Source organism: Mytilus californianus, unplaced genomic scaffold, assembly GCF_021869535.1.
Source record: "Mytilus californianus isolate M0D057914Y unplaced genomic scaffold, xbMytCali1.0.p SCAF_12, whole genome shotgun sequence".
Classification (NCBI taxonomy): Eukaryota; Metazoa; Mollusca; class Bivalvia; order Mytilida; family Mytilidae; genus Mytilus; species Mytilus californianus.
The window spans coordinates 8800680-8823335 of record NW_026262604.1 but is presented as its reverse complement, the minus strand read 5'-3'; the positions used below and the strand labels follow the sequence as shown (position 1 = coordinate 8823335).

Sequence of the window (22656 nt, the reverse complement as noted above, 5' to 3'; positions counted from 1 at the left end):
CCTTTAAACATTGAATGACGCGTACACTGGCTCTTGTAGTCACAAACATTTCATCCTCTTTTTCCCAGTCGTTTATTTGTTATTTTATTTGGTCTACAAATATATAATGCGTAGCTAATTAGAATAAACATTTGACGAGTTATATGAATTACATGTCAAATATTAAAACAGGCACACACTTTTGGAGTAAGTCTATTTTGTTAGTGGTTTCACATTTTAACACCTCTGAACCATATCTCAGGCTAGAAAAAAGTAAATAACAAAAATACCAAACTGCTAGGAAAATTCAAAACTGAAAGTCCCTAATCAAATGTAAAAATCAAAAGCTCAAAAACATCAAAAACATCAAACAAATAGATAACAACTGTCAGATTCGTGACTTGGTACATGCATTTTCTTATGTAGAAAATGGTGGATTAAACCTGGTTTTATAGCTAGCTTAACCTCTCACTTGTATGACAGTCGCATAAAATTCCATTATCTTGACAACAATGTGTGAACAAAACAAATAGATATAAAAGGAAAACAATGTCAAAAATAAAAGTACCGCGTTCAACTTTGTGTTATAATCTTAATCACTATAAAAAGGGGGCACATAGACAAAGCACGTTAGCAAAAACGAAAGACAAGAATTTAAAAATTGACCATAACACAATTACACGATGACGGGATGTATAAGTACCGAGCCCCGTCAAATCATATTACCAAACACATACTAAACAGTAAAAGAATTAATTTACAAAGACAAATTAAGATGACAAACAACGTCAGTACCTTAAATCTATATTCCATGACCATCGTGTATTACTTGTGAAGTTGATACGGAATACTTATTAACAAGGTCTTGATATCTTCCGATGAACTTTTGTTTAAAAGTCTTTTATATAACCCTGGTTCATCGGTTTTCTGCTCAGACACTAGTAACATTTTACAAAGTCTGAGTAGCAGCTGCAAGCTCTTGAATACCGAATGACTTGGGAAATGTATACCCCATATGCAGGTGAAGTTGGTATATTGCTAATTAGGTAGGGGGAAATTGATAATTTCAAAATCAAAATTGTAAAGTTTGTTATAGATTCTGCTACCGAGATGACCACTTACGTCAAGTTTGAGGTATAAGTCTAAAAATGGGGCACAGAAATCCGTGTCTGTTGTTTCTTTGATTTCTAGTTCTGGAGGATATATTAATGGAACCCAATCAGAAAAGTTTGGATTGTTAATGGAAAGAACTGTATCAATAAATGTGAATGTGAAATTAAATAGTCTGGCTTCTTTGATTTTTTTGTTTTTGAGAAGTGTCTAAAAACTCCGACTCTTAAGAAAAATAAGAAGAGGTTGGCAAAGAGAGGCGCATAGTTTGTTCCCATAGGAATGCCAACAAGTTGTTGAAAAAGTCTATCACCAAAATCAACTAATATGCTGTCAATAAGAAACTCCAGCATACTAATCACCTGTTCCTCTGTGTAGCATGCTTTACCTTCAAGTTAAAAAAATATGTTGTATTGTATCCCAAAGTAATAAATTTATAGCGTATGCTACCGTTTTTATGTTGAAAAGCATCGTGGATTATTTCTTTTAGGCGATTTTTCAATTTCAAATGGGGAATGGTGGTATACAGGGTTAAAAAATTATGAGTTTTGATGTAACTTATTTCAGAGAAAGAATGATTTTTGAAATTATCAAGAAGTTCTTTAGAGTGTTTTAGAATCCACATTTGGTTAATACCACTTCACGAAAAAAACACTTTCACAATATTTCTGAAGACCCTTTTACTGCGGACAGCATTTCTGTCAGTCTAATGTACAATTTTTTCGTCGAACATGCAGATGAGACGGCAATGTACCGTTGTTTGTACGGAATTTTGCGAAGCTAAGATATCCAATACAAACAAGATAATTCCTCCGATTTGCTTTCAATGTAATGTTCATTGCCACCATGAAGGACTTCTGATTCGTCAAAATCTCATCCTTGTCAAATGATATGTTTTTGTATGTGGGAATACCTGAGTGCTCATGTATTCCTAATTCTTTTACAAGACACTCCTAGTAGTACGATTTACATACCATGACAATATTATTTGAAGCTTTGTTCGCAGGAATAACTACATACTTATCGTGAGGAGATGATAGACATTTCACAGCTTTTTTGTCTCTGAAAACGATCATTGTAATTCAGTGGTTGTCGTTTGTCGTATGTTTTACATATTTGTTTTTCGTTCATTATTTTGTACATAAATTAGGCCATTAGATTTCTCGTTTGATTTCTTTTACATTTGTCATATCGGGGCCTTTTATAGCTTACTATGCGGTATGGGCTTTGCTCATTGTGGAAGGCCGTACGGTTGCCTATAGTTGTATAATTTCTGTGTCATTTAGTCTCCTGTGCTGAGTTGTCTCATTGGCAATCATACCACATCTTCTTTGTGATATTTGGTCGATCATTCACACAGTTTTTTAACTTATGAATTCGACGTTTATCAGAGACCTGATTGTTTTTACCCATTCTGACAAAGTATCCAGTCTAACTACTTCTCGTTTAGCCTATGCTCTAGGGTAGTCCTCAATAGACATGTTATACCTAAATGTATAGCAAGACACCGAAATATTGTCTTAGTGAACCATGGATCAGTACTATAGACCGTTCTTAATAAGATTGTAATGAATATTCATATAAATTCGAAATTGAGGCTAAGCTAGGCAATTATTTGTAAACAATATGGCAGCATCAACAACTGATGGAACCTCATCAAAAGATCTTTCACATTTACCAGAGATATTATTTGCTTTTGTGGAGGAGTTTATAAGAAAACACAGCCAGAGAGCTCAGGAAAAGAACAAATGACAAAAGGATTTAAATATTACAGCGAGGAATACGTACATTCTGAGTCAGGTAAGGTCAATCTTTATGTTTGTTTACGAGGTGCACGTGAGAAATATTGTCTTTACACAAACCATTATTTTACCAGCAAATTATACATTTTGACTATTATTTGTGCACCAGAAATCATTATTCACATTCTTATTATTTTAGACTTCAGACTGCTGATTTATTTAGATAATTAACCCCGTATCTAGATCTTAATAATCACTTATAAATCAGCTGAATAAATGTAGAGTAGCAATCATGCATGAACCCTCTTTAAAGAAAGAAAATTATTATTAGTAACGGATAATTAAACTTGTTGACATAGTTATATATGTAAAATTTCATATATGTTATGTATAAAAAGATGTATGTTTTTTTTTCACAGTGCATCCTGACAAAACCGGGTGTTTGGTCAAGGGAAAATGTTCTAGATCACAAAGAAAAAACTAGTCTCCACATGATGTCAAGGTAGGCACACATTTTACTTCACTTGTTGTATGTAAACATGATATATAGATACTAACTTTATTTCCTTCTAATCAAAGATTTTGCAAATAAACAGTTTCATACATATACAATAATAAAGTACTTTACATATAAATCAACACATGAGAATAATATAATTGTTGAATGAGTTAAATAAAGTATGCATTAAACTAATACATGTCAAATTCTTTCACAGATCCTGATAAATGGAGGGCAGATTGAATATTCATTCTGTACATGTACAATTCTAATGCAATCTTTATATAAAACGCTTTTTCGTTGGCTCTTGTCAAGCGTACAATGACAATGTACCCGTCGGAGCCGCTTCACAAAATCCCTTGCGTATGAATCTTGTGACATAAATATTTCGCATAACAATAACAATGGCTACGTCATATGACGATTTTCACATGTCAGATCTGGATGACCTGGATCTTTTGGGACCGTTAATGCCAAATTTTAACTTGAAAGCAGATATACTGGAAGGTTTAGAGTCAACTGATTTAAATGTATCCAAAGAAAATAATAGGGAAGTGTCAGACGCTGATCAACAACCTACGGCAGTGCCAGTGGAATTCACAGCAGACGACGTAAACACAAGTGGTGTTTTTGGTGATGATACAACTGATGGAGTTGCTTGTAGGTTTCGAATGAACAATTTCTAAGCAAATTTTAATCTGCACAGCTTATACCTTGACCCTTTTATACTTCACCATCATTTCTTCCTTGAGCATGTCAATCATTTTTTAACAACCAACATCCCGTAACAATAAACGGGAACCATTCAGGCTTTCTTTGTTTTTGCACTTCATAATTCACTTTCCCTTCAAAATACATGTTCTAAAATTGATCACTGTCAGTTGTGTCAACCTTTTTATTACTTCCTCTGTCAAATTAAATTGATCTATGCCTTTGGGGAAAAAGGGGGGATCTATGTCAAATCAAATTGGGGTTTGCCTTTGGGGGAAAAAGGGGGGAGGTGCTAAAGAGGTTATTCAGGAGATAACGCAAAGTTTCAAATTAAGAGATAACTGTATTGTATTTGAAGCTTTGCGGACGTCCATCGGTAGTTTTACTGTCCCAAATTTAGTTTACCTGGCGACGCGTAGCGGAGACAGGTAAACGGTATTTGCGACAGTAAAACTACCGATGGACGTCCGCAAAGCTTCAAATACAATACAGTTATCTCTATTCTAATGCAAAACAAGTACATAATTCAATTTCAATCATTATTTCAGTGTAAAATTTTCATTAAAGAAAATTCCGCGATAAGATGTTATCTTATTTGGCCCCTAAAGCAGGTGACGTCATAGGTATGCTTCCGGTGTCAAACGTAAACACCAGGCGTTTTCTGGCTTCTTGACCGCTTCAGAATGTAATAAAATTTGATAAAAAAGAAGATTTCTAGGTGCAACATGCGAGTTTTATGCTTATTATTGTAGAAATTACATGTCAATACATTCCGCAATCCAAAATGTCGGCTTCCTTAGTTACAGACAGGGAGATACAGAATTTTACGCTTACTGTCATACAATCAGAACCATTGATACAAAATAATTACATTAGAATACAGGTATCTCTTTTCTAATGCAAAACAAATTCATAATTAAATTTCAATCATTATTTCAGAGTAAAATTTTCATTAAAGAAAATTCCGTGAAAAGATGTTACTTTCTTTGGTCCCTAAACTAGGTGACGTCATAAGTATGCTTCCGGTGTCAAAATAAAAACCAGGCGTTTTCTGGCTTCTTGAATAAAAAAAATTACTTTTAAAAAAGTGTACACGTAAATTGACAAATAAAATGCCAGTTCATAATTTGACCCTTGTCATATTTGTTTTACAGTGGAACTAGTGAATGAACCAGAAAAAGACCAAGACTTAATTGAAATGATGGAGGTTGTTGAAGTTTAACAACAGAACAAAACAAAGAAAAGCCAACTGGGAGGTTCCCGAAACTATCATCTGATGACAAAGAAAATATACTTGATGAGGCGCTTAGTAAATCAACCAAGAAAAACACAAAATATGGAGTGAAGATATTTAGGCGTATGTGTTAAAATAAAAATAAATTGATGTATAAAGATGTGTATATATTTCTTTTCCTCTTCAAAAAAAAATAAGACAAAGAAATGAAAAAAATCATAATCAAAATCTATCCAGCTATCCACTTTCACTGCTTACTGTCTATTTTGGTCATGGAATCCCGTCCATAAGACTAAACTTTATACATTGCAAACGCTAAATGGGTGCAATTGCAAGTGTTTATTGTACAATTTTACATTATGTTTTCGTCTTATATTTCCGCATGCATAAGATTGAAATTTCTGTCCACTAATAATTTCATGAAATTTGCTGAATTAAAAATATCGTTATACATCCCAACATCATGTTGCACAAGTATCTTCCTAATAGTATTAGATGCCTTGAAATCCACAATCAATTCAACTACCAATTATAAAACTTCCTCACTTTTTATAATGGCAATTAGCATACATGTATATGCACATGTTTCATAACACTTTATCTTGAGCAACTGGTCCATTCTATTTATAGATTTTGTTGTTTCAAAAAAACGATATAAACATTTTGATGTTTTCTTCTGTCTCGTCTTCCAATATTGCCTTTTATTTGTATTTCCCACATCCAATTTAATCATGTGTTGTAATTGTATGTTATATGTACATCATTTGCATGCTGCTTAGTTTTACGGAGTTTTAGAGACTTCCATTTTTATCTAGCACCTGCAAAATAAATATAGAAGTTAATTTTAATCAATTTGTTTATGTTAAATTAAAAAAAGAAAAGACAATTACACTACACAATGTTTAATTCTTCAACAATTTACATGCTACATTATACAATGTCATAGGTAAATTTCCCTTGTTTAACGTAAACAAAAGTGTTTTCTTGCATCAAGAACGCATGAAAAAGATTAACAAAAAAAAAAACATTTTTGGTAAAAAATGCAAGTTTTTAGATGAATATTGAAAAAATAAATTGAAGAGATAACTGTATTGTATTTGAAGCTTTGAGGACATCCATCGGTAGTTTTACTGTCGCAAAATGAGTTAACTGTCAGTCTTTACTTAATAAAATTTGGAAAAAATTGCTTTAAATTATTATAAATAGGAAACAAGTGTGGCCTAGATTTTTTGCCACATGCATATAAAGTATAACAAATACATGTATCATAATTCTAAATTTCAGAGTGGTTAACTGATAGATAGAAAGATGCAACCTTTGAAAATTATACAGTTGAACAGTTGAATTGTGCCTTTTAGTTGGTATCCGGGCATCTATTAATAGACACCTTAGGGCACCACCTTTTAGTAAGACATATTCCATCCTGTCTGATGATCCTGCCTTCCTTAAATCAAATAAAATGTTTTTGGCCATTATAAAGAAGGTTCAGAGGGAAGGAATAGACAGGACCAAGCATCACCCATCCATTTCTGAAGGTGATTTGCATAAACTGAGGTCATCTGATGCCTCATCAACTCAAAACCCTAAGACTCTTCAAAGAAAAATCTGGTTTGACCTAGTTTTAAGTTTTGGAAGGAGGGGCCGGGAAAACCAAAGGTTTTTCACTGATAAAACCTTTGTTGTTAAATCAGATGATTGTGGTCGTCGTTTTGTAGAAATTGCAGTGAGTGAGACAACAAAAAATCAAAAAGGGTGATTAGATGACAATCAAAACATTATAAAACCTATGATGTACGAAACAAAAAAGCCTGACTGTCCTGTTGCTGCCATGAAAAAATATCTATCCAAGAGGAACCCTACATCAAGTATATTCTTTCAACAACCTCGAGTAAAAGTAAATGACGAGGACGAGATGTGGTATACCTCAAGGCCTGTTGGGGAAAGACTTTTGAACAACATGATGGTCGACATATCAAAAAGTGCTGGACTAAGTCAGATTTACACCAACCATTGTGTCAGGGCAACAACTGTGACTGTTTTGGCACAATCAGGTGTACCAAAGACAGATATAATGAAAATAACAGGACACAAGTCAGAGGCCAGTTTGGAATCCTATTATCAGGACTCCTCCGAGAAACAGAAGAGGCAGTATCCTGCCATTCTACTTGTCAATTCCGAAAATTGCAGTGATAAATCGGGCTCAACCGCACCAGTGCCAATTTGTACACAGCCCAATGCAATGCCCTTGCCGCCAAACCCAGCCCCTTCCTTCAACGCGCTTTGTTTGAATTTGACCAACACACACATTAACAATCAACTGTCGTTACCTGTTCTGTATAACAAGCAGTTTGAGGTCCATAATTCAACAAAGCCCAAGGGTGTACAGGGTGCTGAAAGGTGTTACAATATCCATATCTACGGATTATAAACGTAGATAAAGAATGTTTCTCCAGTCTTAGTCAGAAAACAGTGGTTTTAAGAGAAATTGGACCACAAAGTGTAACATTTTTTAATTATTTAAAACTATTTTATTGAAATTTGAGAATTTGACATTTTAACTGCACTAACCAATCCAAATCCTAGAAACATGCAGTCAGGGATAAATTTATTTAGTCACTCTCAAACAGTAACCTCCCACTACTATTCCAATGGTCAATATCATAAAACAACATATATACAGGTACATGTATCAGAGCATTTTTATTCAACAAACAAATATATTGTCCGCTCTATGGTCGGGTTGTTGTCTCTTTGACACATTCCCCATTTCCATTCTCAATTTTATATATATTCCAAAAGCCTTTGAAAATATCTCATACTTAAAAATAAAAATTTTGTTTAGGGAAAAACATGCATTATTCCTACATCTTTATTCACTTACATCTTCATGCATTGCAGGAATGATACATGCAGGAATAGGACCTACCCATCTACAAAACTTTCTTGCTGAATGTAATTTGCCATCTATCAGTGAAAACACTTTGAGGAAGAAGGAGAAGGAGCTTAGTAAACAGATTGGGGAAGTTGCAAACAGATCTTGCAGAACTGCACAGGAAGAAGAAAAAGCGCAGAGTAACAATAGTAATGTAAGTTTAATAAATAATGTGTTTAATTGATTAAGAAAAATGAATTTTATTCTAATGCAACATGGTTTGTAACATTTAATTTGGTTGAATAACGTCATAAATTTTAATGGTTTAATGAATTTGCTGGATCCAAACCCGTTCTACATCACAACAGAAGAACAAACATATAAAAGCTTTTTTTCAGTCAGGTTTCATGTTTACTTACTATTTACTGCTAAACTCTAGACCAAAGGGTATTAAATATTGGACACTATGAAAATAAGCCAGAATTCCTCTATGATTTGCACTTATATATCTGATTTGATGTTCTTATATATATAGTTACAGACTATAAAAAGGATTTTAATTGCTCTTTTTTATAAACATATTTTATTTCTACAAATATCCAATATTGATTCATATATCAAAATTATACGTTCAAAAAACTTTCTATAAATTAATTTTAAAAAAAAGGAAAGAATATAATTGTCATTTACCCTGTCTTACATGCTGCCTATAGACTTTCTTTCAAATCTTATTTACATGTATGCATAATACTAGAAATAAAACTATATTCTGGTAGGTTGAAGCTAGTTTTGATGGTGGTTGGCAGACGAGAGGCTCTGGATGGAATTACAATAGTAATACAGGTAAGAATTAATATTGGTATGCATGATGTATAACAGTAAAACCAGTAAAAACCCAACTTAATAAATCCAAACAATCTAGCAAAAATTTACTCTTAAACCTCAAACTAATATTGGAACAAAACAAATTAATGTGTTTTTTTTTGTGTATTTAATAAATATGATTTACCTACAGAAAAGTAAACCAATTTTAGTTAAAATATGAAATGAATATTCTTGTAATTGTATTATAAAAATCAAAATATATACTAGTAGTAATAAGTCAAATTAAGCCAGTTTGGTCCATGGAAGTATCTTAACAAGCAGAAGACAAAAAAAGACAAATCCTACTTTTCGCAAGAGTAACCTCCCCTGTGCCATTGAACATTTCTAAGAACAGAGGTTAATGGGCCTAAATCAGGACATCTGGATTTTAAATTTACCCTTGATTCAGGAATTAATGATTAATTTCTCCGGATCTTGGAAAGCCAAATATTTTATTTTTCAAGAAAACATGGTGAAATTCAGCCTTTTTCTAGTCTATTAAAAATGGATGACACCCCTCATACCTCCCTCTTTTAGGAGATTTTAATAATATAATTTGGTGGTTTCCTATGGTATAATTTGTTAATGCAATAAGTTTGAGGTCAAAGTTTATTTTCAGTGGACTATATTAGTTTCAATGTTCTTTGAACCTGTGTAAACTGTTAACTTAATATATATATATAAATACAAAATAAAATCTTCAGCCATGAAGGGGTTCACTTTAGATGGGTTCATAAACTGCAATGATGTACCTAACTTATAGAACTGAATTGCGGTGAACTACAGTAATTGCTACATTAGTATTTTAATTTTAATCGTATCTGTGTGTATGTCACTCTGTCCATCCAGAATCTGGTTAAAGTTTTTGGTCAAGTTAGTTTTTGATAAAGTTGAATTACGTCACATCAACTTGAAACTTAGTACACATGTGTCTTATCATGTTATCTTTCTAAATTGTATGCCATATTAATCTTCTGACCCACTGAACGTTGTAAATGATACTGTTAGCAGGGCAGCAGAGTACATTGGACACGTACATTTCTTGGAAAGGACTTCTTTTTGCCTCTAACAAAAAAGAATTATGTAAGTGATGCTCATTAGGAAAATGTTTGATCACACAATAAGTACATTTTAACTTTCTACAGGACACTCAACCTTTATTGGAAAAGAATCTGGGAAAGTACTGTCATTTCATTTAAGGAGTAAAACATGTAAGACTTGTAAGTACCACCAATCCAGAAAAGAGACTGTTCCAGATCATGACTGTCAATCAAATTGGCATGGATCAAGTAAAGCCGTGGAGGCTGATATGGCTGTAGCAATGGCTCACAGGTTGAAAGACGATGGATGTGAAATCAAAGGTTAATAATATGTTAACAATAAAGCAACAAGAGTTGTGTTATATGATGAATTAAGCCAAAAGGTGACACTAAGGTATTGCCCTTCTGGTTTTGCCAATGACTTTTGTGTTCACAAATGGAATAAGCTAAAGTTTAACATGAACCAGTAATTCTATATCAATGAAAGATGATATCCACTATTATAATATGCAGTTGCAATAACATTGGATCATCTCTGATTTCATGTCCATTTCATGTCTATGTTAACGAAGCATGTTCAATTGACTGTTAAATGTCTATACAAATTCAACGTTAAAGTTAACTCAGTAAAGCATGAACCATTAACTAATCATAAAAACAGAACCTTGTAAGCACAACTCAATCTTCTTAAAATTCTTAATGATAAGGGTATGTTCATCATGTTTAATGAAAATTTCAATTTGCCAAAACTTTTCTGGTCCTAAAGTTTAGTTCTTTATGTATATTCTCATATTCTGTTTCAGTTGTGCATGCTGATAATGATGCATCAACAACAGCAAGACTTCAAGTTGAGTTTGACAACATTTCAAAAAAGGACCACCAGAACCATGTCAAAAAAGGGATATCTACAAGCTTGCATAATATTTCTAAAAGGTATATACTTCTGTTAATCGACAATTTTGAAAAAAAAAGCCAATTACGGTAGTAGAAATGTTATGCATGTTAAAGAATGGTCATTTGAAAGCGTCTAAAAAACAACAGCACAACAAAAGGGTGAAGTTTATGCCCATGGAGAACAATTTATGAGTTTTCAGTGAACATTGAGGAATCATCACATTCAGAGGTAGATGGTGGATGGCCCATAAACAAACCTGTATACTAACTTAATGAAATAGATGACTCTAACTGTATTATATTTGGTAACAAACAAAAGAACGTCGTCTTTAACTTTTACAAAAATCTTCTCCTCTGAAACTACTTTGCCAAATTAAACCAAACTTAGCCACAATTATCATTAGGGTATCTAGTTTAAAAAATGTGTCCGGTGACCCGGCCAACCAACCAAGATGGCCGCCATGGCTAAAAATAGAACATATGGGTAAAATGTAGATTTGGGTTTATATCTCTGAAACCAAAGCATAAATAGCAAATTTGACAAGGTAAAATTGTTTATCAGGTCAAGATCTATCTGCCCTGAAATTTTCAGATGAATCTGACAACCCGTTGTTGGGTTGCTGCCCCTGAATTGGTAATTTTAAGGAAATTTTGCCGTTTTTGGTTATTATCTTGAATATTATTATAGATAGAGATAAACTGTAAACAGCAATAATGTTTAGCAAAGTAAGATCTACAAATAAGTCAACTTGACCAAAATAGTCAGTTGACCCCTTAAGGAGTTATTGCCCTTTATAGTCAATTTTTAACCATTTTCGTAAATTTTTGTAATCTTTTACAAAAATCTTCTCCTCTGAAACTACTAAGACAAATTTAACCAAACTTGTCCACAATCATCATTAGGGTATATAATTTAAAAAATGTGTCCGATGACCCCGCCCATGAAACAAGATGGCCGACATGGCTAAAAAATAGTACATAGGGAAAAAGGCAGTTTTTGGCTCATATCTCTGAAACCAAAGCCTTTAGAGCAAATCTGACAAGGATAAAATTGTTCATTAGGTCAAGATAAATCTGCCCTGAAATTTTCAGACCAATCAGGCAACACGTTGTTGAGTTGCTGGCCCTGAATTGGTAATTTTAAGAAAATTTTGCAGCTTTTGGTTATTATCTTGAATATTATTATAGATAGAGATAAACTGTAAACAGCAATAATGTACAGCAAAGTAAGATCTACAAATAAGTCAACATGACCAAAATTATCAAATGACCCCTTAAGGAGTTATTGCCCTTTATAGTCAATTTTTTACAATTTTCATAAATTTTGTAAATTTTTGTAAATTTTTACAAAATATTTTCCACTGTAACTACTGGGCAAAGTTCATTAACGATAAAGATAATTGTAAGCAGCAAGAATGTTCAGTAAAGTAAGATCTACAAACACATCACCATCACCAAAACACAATTTTGCCATGAATCCATCTGTTTCCTTTGTTTAATATGCACATAGACCAAGGTGAGCGACACAGGCTCTTTAGAGCCTCTAGTTTATTATACCTACATTATATTCATTGATATGCATAATTTTTAAAGAGTTATCTTCCTATTGCATTTCTGGTTGCTATCTGGTAATTGACTGCTCCATAGGCTTACATGCAAAACGGCTGATCTTTGAAATTTTTTTAAAAATGAAATGCTACATAGAAAAAAAATTTCATGTGCATATCATGTATGTAGTAATGTGAAATAGAGATTTAATCTAAAAAAGTGGGGGTTGCCACACAGAATAAAAAGTTAAGTAACCCTGTAGTCATAACTATTTTTTTCGACTTTCTGTTTGCTGTTTTTACTTGGTCGCACCAATTCCAGTAAACATGATAACCTTCCACTTTCCTAGTTACAGGTTTCTTTTTAAAATAAATATTATAAATTATTCAGCATAAACTTTTAATCAAACAGAAAAAAATGAGTCCCAAAACTGGAGTTTTAATACAAAACTAGTACTTCTGTAACAAAATTGTGTGTTTTTTTATTATTAAGTTTGGTGTTAACTAACAAATGAAGAACTAATCAAGAAACAGTAAGCTAATGACCCTTTTAATCATTTGCTGACGAGGCTAAACTAAAAAAAATAGCAGGCTGTAAGTCAACTTAGTGATTAGCACACCAATTTAAGTAAACTTGTTGCAACTTGCAGTGTAATATGTTCTCTGCATGCACATTTATTTAATAATTTATATTGCAGTTACAGGGAGTTGCAGAAAGATGAAACCAGGCAGTACATTTTGAGATGTTTTATGTATGCAATAAAAGGAGGAAAGACAGAAAATGACATCAAAAGTAATCTGGAAAGAATTGTACCACATGTTTTTGGTAGTCATGAGAAATGTGAAGATGTTGACTGGTGTACATATAACACAAATCCTGAAAATTTCAAGTAAGCACAATAACTCATTGTATTAGTAAGGATTATCAGCAAGACAAGATCTACTATTAGGCAATGAAGGAAATAGTTTGACATCTCCTAATTGGAGTTATTGCCCATTATTGACCATTTTTCCATTTTTGCGTTTGCTGTAAATGATTATAAATTATATTAGATATATAGACATTTTAAATTAAATAAAATGCTCCGTAGGGTGCACCTTGATACGACCACAGAGGTCAAACCCTGAACAGTTGGGGCAAGTATGGACACAACATTCAAGCTTGATGCAGCTCTGAATTTGAATTGTGATGAAATATTTGACACAGCATAGGTTTCTGACACAGAATGAATATGGTCTAAAAACTTTAAAATTTTAAATTGGACATTTACCTATTATGGTCCAATATCCAAAATCTAAATACATGGTCAGATTCAGCATACCAAAGAACCGCAAGAATTCAATGAAACTAAGTTTAATTTTGGACCCTTTGGACCTTAATGTAGACCAATTTGAAAACGGAAGTAAAATTAAGAATCTAAATACACGGTTAGATTCGGCATATTAAAGAACCCCAATAATTCAATTTTTGATGAAATCAAAAGTTTAATTTTGGACCCTGTGGACCTCAATGTGGACCAATTTGAAAAAAGGGGCCCAAAATCCAAAAACTTAATACACGGTTAGATTCAGCATATCAAAGAACCCCATATATTCAATTTTGTTGAAATCAAACAAAGTTTAATTTTGGACCTCGATTTGGACCAACTTGAAAACTGGGCCCATAATCAAAAATCTAAATACATGTTTAGATTCAGCATATCAAAGAACCGCAAGAATTCAATTTTAGTTACAATCAAAGTTTAATTTTGGACCCTGTAGACCAATTTGAAAACAAAACCAAAAATTAAGAATCTAAATACACGGTTAGATTTGGCATATCAAAGAACCCCAATAATTCAATTTTTGATGAAATCAAAGTTTAATTTTGGACCCTTTGGACCTCAATGTGGACCAATTTAAAAAAGGAGCCCAAAATCCAAAAACTTAATACACAGTTAGATTAAGCATATTAAAGAATCCCAAGAATTCAAGATTAAAACCCCATTGAAATTGGTCAAGAAATATGCAATTTATACAAAGTATAAGAAAAGTATTGTTTTTGGCCCCTTTTTGACCCTTATTCCTAAACAGATAGGGCCACAACCCCCAAAATCAATCCCAACCTTCCTTTTTTGGCATGGAACCTTGTGGTACAATTTCAGAAAGATCCATACACTTACACACAAGTTATTATTTGGAAACTAGAAAAATGCTTATTTGGTCCCCTTTTTAGGCACTTAACTCCTAAACTATTGAGACCATAACCCCCAAAATCAATCCCAACCTTCCTATTGTGGTTTCAAACCTTTTGTTTAAATTTCAAAGAGATCCATACACTTAAACATATTAAACTAAAGTTATTGTCCGGAAACTAAGTGTCTTCGGACGACGCGGACAACAACAACAACGTGATACCAATATATGACCGTAAAAATTTTTTGCGGTTGTATAAAAAAAGATGAGCCAGTCAACATCTAATAACAAGTCAAATATGGCCGATATATAACGGAAGATAAAGAGAAACTAAACAGACTAAAGGATAATCAACAAAAAAGAGATTTTTGTCATAAATTCTGTTCTGGTATCAGGGGTGTGTAAATGATATGCCTGACTTGCCCGACTCGTACATTTGATTAATTTTCTTTGTCTGGGTTGCCTGTGGACAGAAAAAAAATACACTAGACAGAATTTAATTTAATCAAAAATATAGAAGTATTTTCACAACTTATTAAGATGTATTATTTTATGTAAACGAAACCAATGATCAACACATGAAAAACATTTATTTAAGTCAAAATATCAGTGTTCATGACGACAAGTAGTAAAATAAAACTGGAAATAGATCGATAACCAAAATTTAAAAACAATAAGTATAGGAACCAGGTCCAGAGACCTGGGATCGTGAATAAGGTATCATCCACTATCTAACAGAAGTGTTATTTTAATTTTCATGATTGAGTTCTATCAAGATGGATAAATACCTGATACAAACGCGTAGACCGGGTAATTAAGACGAAAAGAATGAAAATAATATTGACTTGTAGAGTCAAAAATGGAAAACGCAGGAGGAGAAGAACGGGAATATGAAAAAATAAACAGCCTTGTCATGAGCGCATGATATGCCCGTCGTCTTGTGTGTGAATTTTTATGCAATAATCATAAATAGTTTCTGACATACGGCGCAACATGCGAAACCCCCCCCCCCCTTTTTTTTTACAAAAAACTCAATATCTCTAAAATAAAATTTTGAATCAAAACCAAAAAGTATACAGATCTTTAGATTAATATAACTAAGAAGTGTGTAAAATTTTAAGCAATAATCATAAATCGTTTTAGAGATACCGCGCGACATGTGAAAACCCCCCTTTTTTAAAAAGACAAGTCAATATCTCTAAAATAAGATTTTGAATCATCACCAAAAAGTATACAGATCTTTAGATTAATATAACTAAGAAGTGTGTAAAGTTTTAAGCAATAATCATAAATTGTTTTTGCGATACGGCGCGACATGTGAAAAAAACCACACACATGTTTTAGTTACTAAGTCCCGTAACTCAAAAAGTTTTAATTTTATTTTCACCAAAAAGTATACAGATCGTTTGACCATCATAAGAAACAACAATGCTAAGTTTCATGAAATTTGGATAAGTCGTTCTCAAGTTACGGTGCGGTGTGACATGTTTACGCCGTACAGACAGACGTAATTTGTATACCATAATATATCCCGTCAAAATTTTGACGGGCGTATAAAAAGGCATGCGAGAATTCCAGACGTCGTGGCTTACAGATTTCCCCTGGCTCTCCAGTAAAGAAACTGAACATAAATTAAATTTTTGATTAATTTATAGGAAACTAACTCACAACTTGCTGATCAAAAGTCTTTAAACTTATTTGTTGGCAAATTAATAGATAGAAGGGACACTTTGGTGACTCATCAATGCTCTGCAGAACACCAAACTTGTCAGATGAAAGAAAACGGTATAATGAAACACTAGGTGTCTGGGGGAAATGGATGAAGCATTGCCCTCTAGATGTCTTGGTTTTTTTATGTTGGGTTTCTGTCTCATTGATGTTCATATGATGTAAACCCTAGACCTCCTTTTATTTAAACACATAAACAAATATATAACAATTAACTTCACTTATATTGTGATACAAAACAGTTTTAAGAATCATATAAGAAGCTAATACAGTAAAATACTTATTGGAAAATTCAGGGCATGTAACTTTTTATCTGGACAAGTAAAATTTTCAGTTTTACTCGCCCAGGGACAAGTGCTCACAACAAATATTTCCACACCCCTGACCGATCTATAATTTTGGGGATTGTCCTTTGTTGATAAGGCCTAAAAAAAATATGTGTTTCCGGTAACCCGACCTAACTTTTTTATGGCGTAGGCAAAAAAAACAAAAAAAAACCTACCTACCTACCCTAATATTGAAAAGGGTGTTACTGGAATTTTTTTTTAGGCCTAATGCACACTGACCAAGGTGAGCGACACAGGCTCTTTAGAGCCTCTTGTTAAACTTAACATACTTTTACTAATTGTCATACTTGCAATGTTCATAAAAAGATGCATGATTAATGCTTTTTTTTGTATCTAGGTACAAAAGTCTGCCAAATGGGAAACCACTAACATCAGATGGATTAAAGGAGGAGTTAAACAGCTTAGTCAGAAAGATAATAAGTAGGAGTGAGTCCATAACTGATTTAGGATCAACACAAGCCAATGAAAGTTTTAATCAACTTGTATCTGTAAAGGCACATAAAGCAAGGTATCTACAACAGTATTCACAAAGGGCTAATGCATGACTCTGACATTTCAATATGTGTATGCAATTGGGTCTATCCACTTTGTTGTAATATCCCCAACAAACAAAGTGTTTAGGGTGATATAGATATCACCTTGTTGTCTGTCTGTCTGTCCATATGTCTTGTAAGAGCAACTTCTCCTTAACAAATGGACCAATACTGATGAAACTTTACACATTTGCACTTAAAGACCTGAGGATATGAATGAAGGAGTATAATCTTTGTCTGAAATATTTCAAGGGAGATAATTGAACTTACTTGCTTTAATGTGGGACACGTGGGACAGAAGATTTCTTTTAGTGTTTGAGTCGACTCATAGTTCTTAAGTCTGCACTGCTGTGCATACTTAAAATGCTTTGCAATCTACAGAGCTCTTAATTGTGTGTACTCTTAAGAATATTCATATTCATTAATAATCTTATTGCATTCATTCAATTTGTTTTTCAATTTATATCAATTAATATATAGTTTAAAATGTAAACAATAAAAATTAGAATGACGTTCAAAATAAATTATCAATTAATCCATCGTTCTCTTTCAGACATTATGGTGGATCATGTTCCCTTCAAAATAGGTTATCAGCAGCAGTTCTTCAGAAAAATGAGGGATATGGTTATTTGTCGAAAGTAAGTTATTGGTTTTTAAGTTTTTAACAGTTTTTACAATCATCATCAGTTGTGGTTTAATTATATTTCCTCAATTATGGAAGAGACAAATATTTGTTTATATCCTTTACACCTATATGTCACAAAGTTTTTCAACTTAAATCCTCTGAAACTACTTAACAGAATGTGAGGCCTGGCCATTATATATTTGATATAGCCTACCTATGCTTGTAGGTATGGATAGGCAGAAAGGGATTTAATTGTTTTGTATTTTTGGCCAACAACATAAGTTTTCCCGACCAATCATCCCTGATGGCCTCTTTTATTACAAGACCTACCTATTGTATTTTTTGTTAACTTGTTCTCGCCCTGAACATGCATGAAATATTTGCCACTGGACGTTAAGCAGCCATCAATCAATCTTAAGATGTCTTATTATATTATTTAAATTTATTAGATACTTAGCAGTAAATTCAAATAAATTGTATATGTAATACAATCATTGGCAAGCGTGCTGTATCAGCCACCCGTGATGATATCGATATCAGCACGGTTGCTAGGCCTTATCACACCTTTAATCTGTATGATGTCACGTCACCGATTGCAGTCACTGTTGTAAAGGCTTTTTCAAACCCCTAATCTGTATGACATCATGTCAAACCTATAATCTGTATGAAGTCATTTCAAACCTCCTTACCTGTATGACGTCATGTCACATAAAAATCATCTAGGTGAGGTATATGTATATAATAAAGTGTATATGATATGGCTTTAATTTTCAATATCACACACCGTATCAACCCTCGACCAATATAGTCCCTCGAGCAGAGCTCTTGGGATTATATTGGTGTCTCGGTTTGATACGGATGAGATATTGAAAAAGCCATATGATATTCTCTATATATCGCCTTTCATGATCACAGCTAGCAAAAGAAACGGAAAATTTTATTAAGAAATACATAATGTTATATAAAAAAAATTATTTGCTTATTTATTACCAATGTCAAAGGTGTATATTTTGCAATATCTGTCAGTTAATTGATCTCATACAGATTGCTGAATCAAGGTCGACATGCTAAGTTTTTGTCTCGCCTTGACGGACTCCAAAAGTGAGACATAGGAATGCTGTTTCCGGCGGCGGCGGCGGCGGCGGCGTCAAAAATGTATTAGTTTGTGATTAGGTCTAGTTCATGGTGAACCACTAGTGGTAGGTCAATCATATTTGGTATGCAGTTGTATTAGCATTAATTGGCACATCTCATTTCAATGGAGATTATTTGGCCCAGCCCCCTCAGTCAAGGTCTATTGACTTTGAAACTTTTCATAGTTAACATGTATTAGTTTGTGATTAGGTCAATTTATGGGGAACCACTAGTCGTAGGTCAATGATATTTGGTATGCAGTTGTATAAGCATGGGCATATCTCATTTCCATGGAGATTATTTGGCTCTGCCCCCTTAGTCATGGTCTGTAGACTTTGAAAATTTTGCTAAGTTTACATGTATTAGTTTGTGATTAGGTCAGTTCAAGGGGAACCATTAATGGTAGGCCAATGTTGATTGGTGTTCAGTTGTATAAGCATTAGCACATCTCATTTCCATGGAGAATATTTGGCCCCGCTCCCTCTGTCATGGTCTATTTACTTTGAAACTTTTGCTTAGTTTACATGTATTAGTTTGTGATTAGATCAGTTTAAGATGAACTGCTAATGTTAAGTCATTGATATTTGGTATGCAAATTTATTGGCATTTGCAAGTATCGTTTCCATGGAGATTATATAGCCCCCACCCCTGATCATGGTTCATTGACTTTGAAACTTTTACATAGTTTACAAGTTAATGTTTGTGTTTAGGTTTGTTAGGGAACGACTTATAATAAGTCAATGGTATTTGGTATACAGTTGTATTAGCATTGGCACATCTCATTCCATGCAGATTGTTTAGCCATGTACCTTCAGTCATGGTTTTATCGACTTTGAATATTTGCATAACTTACATGTTAAAGCATTGCAATTTCAATTTCAACATTTGCATTATCAAAATTAAAAAAGGCGAGACATATCTCTGTGATAACAGTTTATGTTATATTATGTGGTATTTTGCTAGAAATTGACAATGTACTGGTGTATTAGATCGATCATGTAAGTTTTTTTATCTTTTAGGTTAATGTAGCAGCCAGCTTTCTCCTGGTGAATTGACTATGTCAATTGCATCAACTCGAGACAAGAAATGTGAAAAAAGAAAGATAAAGAAACAGTCAAAAGAATTCAAGATTGCCAGAATTCAGAAAAAAAGGAAGCGCAACATCAATTCAAGAAAAGATATGGTAAAAGAGGGCAAAACATATGTACAGCAGTTAGAACTATCAATACAAGAAGACCCTGACCAAGGAATTGACATTCCACAACCTCTGAAACTGGATGGAACTGAAAGTGATGTGTTCTTTGATCTTGAAACCACCGGATTAGGCAGAAAAAGAGTTAATAATTCAGATAGCAGCACTGACGAATGTGAAAAAGTTTCAGAGATATGTTATTCCCCGAGTTGAAATAAATATTGAAGCCAGTAAGGTAACTGGGATAACATATAGCCATTCCACAAACACAATGTATGTCAGAGGTCAAAAGGTGGAATCTGTAACACTAGATAAAGCACTTCTAGATTTCATTTCTTTCTTGAAAGAATGTAACAACACAATTCTAATTGGACATAATATTTGCAATTTTGACATTCCAATCATAAATGAAAAATTAAAGGAATGTAAGCTTTTTACATCATTTTCAACTATTGTAAAAGGATTTATTGACACTTTGAAAGTTGCCAAAAAATATATTTCGAATACAGATATTCCTAACTTCAAACAGGAAACCCTTGTGAAGCATTTTTTAGGAGAAACATACGTAGCTCACAATGCTATTGAGGATGTTCAGTCCTTGCATAATTTGTATGCAATGAAATTGGTACACCACATCAAATCTGATGATTTATATGCTTTTGTTTACCACAAATGTCTCGATTCTTACTCTGATATTTTAAAGAGCAAGGCAGTAAGTAGGCTGATCTGTGTAAGACTGGCGAAAGAGGGTATTTCTCTTAAACATCTTAAACTGGCTGCCTCAAGAGATTGCAATGGGATAAAATTTGTATTTGAAGACCATAAAGTTCCACAGAAGAGTGTGAAAGCCTTCAATGAATATTTGAAAGATGAAGAATGAATAACAGTTATATTGACATAATGAAGAACTTATTATCATATATATATTTGTTAACTTGAAATGTCATTAATTGAATAAGAATACCTGGTAATTATAATTAGGGTTCAACAATAATTTGATCTGTCCATCAACCAGTCCGTCCATCCGTTTTAAATTTTGTCTCTAATGACTTATGTACCTTCATGATTTCAAAGATTATACTTGTAAAAAGAGATGTGGTTATATGATTACCAATGAGACAGCTCTTCACAAGAGACCAACTGACACATATATTAACAACTACAGGTCACTGTACAGCCTTCAACAATGAGCAAAGCCCATACCACATGTTTATTCACTAACACCAGAGGATGTGTCATACTGATGTACTACTGTTTAGGTAAAAGGCAAAGGTTATAAACTAAGTTCAAAGTTGTGAACCCCATGCTATGCATGTGGTAAAGATCTTGTCTTGATTTTCAAAGTCTATACTTTGCATGTATGTTCACTTGCATCAGACGGTCTGTGATTATAAATTATATGTACACCTAATTAGGTCAAGGATTAAGGTCAAAGTCCAGAACTCTATATGTATCATCATCATGTCAAGATGGTCTATAACTTGAGAATGGTTTGAAGTAATGCAAAGGTACACGCATGGTTATTCAGCACTGTCAAAAGGGATGTCATGATTATTGGTCAAATCTTTAAATAAAAAAATCGAAATAAATTACTGAAGTCAAATGTGGGATAGCTGAATTGGTCTTTGAAAAATATTGTGTTTGTTATACTTGAGAACAGCTGAAAGTTTAGTGACCTTACATGGCACGATTATATATATGCATCACATTTGAAGGTGTGTCTCAAATAATGTCCAAATAATCTTTGTCAATGGTAACGGTAAAAAAATGTAATTGATCAGAGATGGGTACCCCAGGTACTTCGATTAAGGTCTTCCTCACTATTTAACATTGGAACCTTTACAGGGGGCGGGAAGAGATAGATTCCATCTCCTTGATGTCTAGTTTTATTTGGTCCATGCTACAATTATCCCCGTCTTTCTCTTTCACCATGTATGACTGGTTATGGCTATCAAACAGTATTTTTAAAGATAATTGAAGACAGGAAAAAAGTTGTGGATGACAACAAATTTATTGCTTCATTTTTGAAGGGTCTGTATACTACTAGGCTTTTGACTGTTTACCTCACTATTCACTTTTATTAAGATAGATTGAAAACATAAATATGACCTCTTAGATTTTTTGCAGTTATGGTTTAAAACCAGTTCACTCTTTTTTCTGTCATGCTTGAAGATATTATATAGATAGTTTTACCATAACAAATTAATTACGAGGATTTTTTTTCTGTTTGAATGTTTTTCTGCAGGATGATTTTCTGCAGATTCGTGCTTCCACACTTAAGAGAGTTCATGCTTATAATAAGTTTCTGGTTTTATTTGTCATGTTTGAAGATATTAACCATGACATTAGTTACAGATACAGTTTTAATTTTGTTCTGGTCCCATGATTTTTTCTAGAATTTGGTCCCATAGTTTAGGTACTGATGGCCTA

General features: G+C 33.2%; 1 protein-coding gene and 1 long non-coding RNA gene across 2 annotated transcripts in view; both read right to left on the bottom strand.

The window, feature by feature from the left end:
- Positions 1-22656, bottom strand: part of LOC127721326 (ankyrin-1-like) — a 222806-nt gene that overhangs the window by 130911 nt on the left and 69239 nt on the right. The gene's annotated exons all lie outside the window — the stretch shown is intronic.
- Positions 5426-7642, bottom strand: LOC127721346 (uncharacterized). The gene is made up of 2 exons (XR_007991166.1): positions 7603-7642; positions 5426-6093 (listed from the first exon to the last, which is right to left on the bottom strand). It is a non-coding gene; the product is annotated as an uncharacterized LOC127721346 (long non-coding RNA).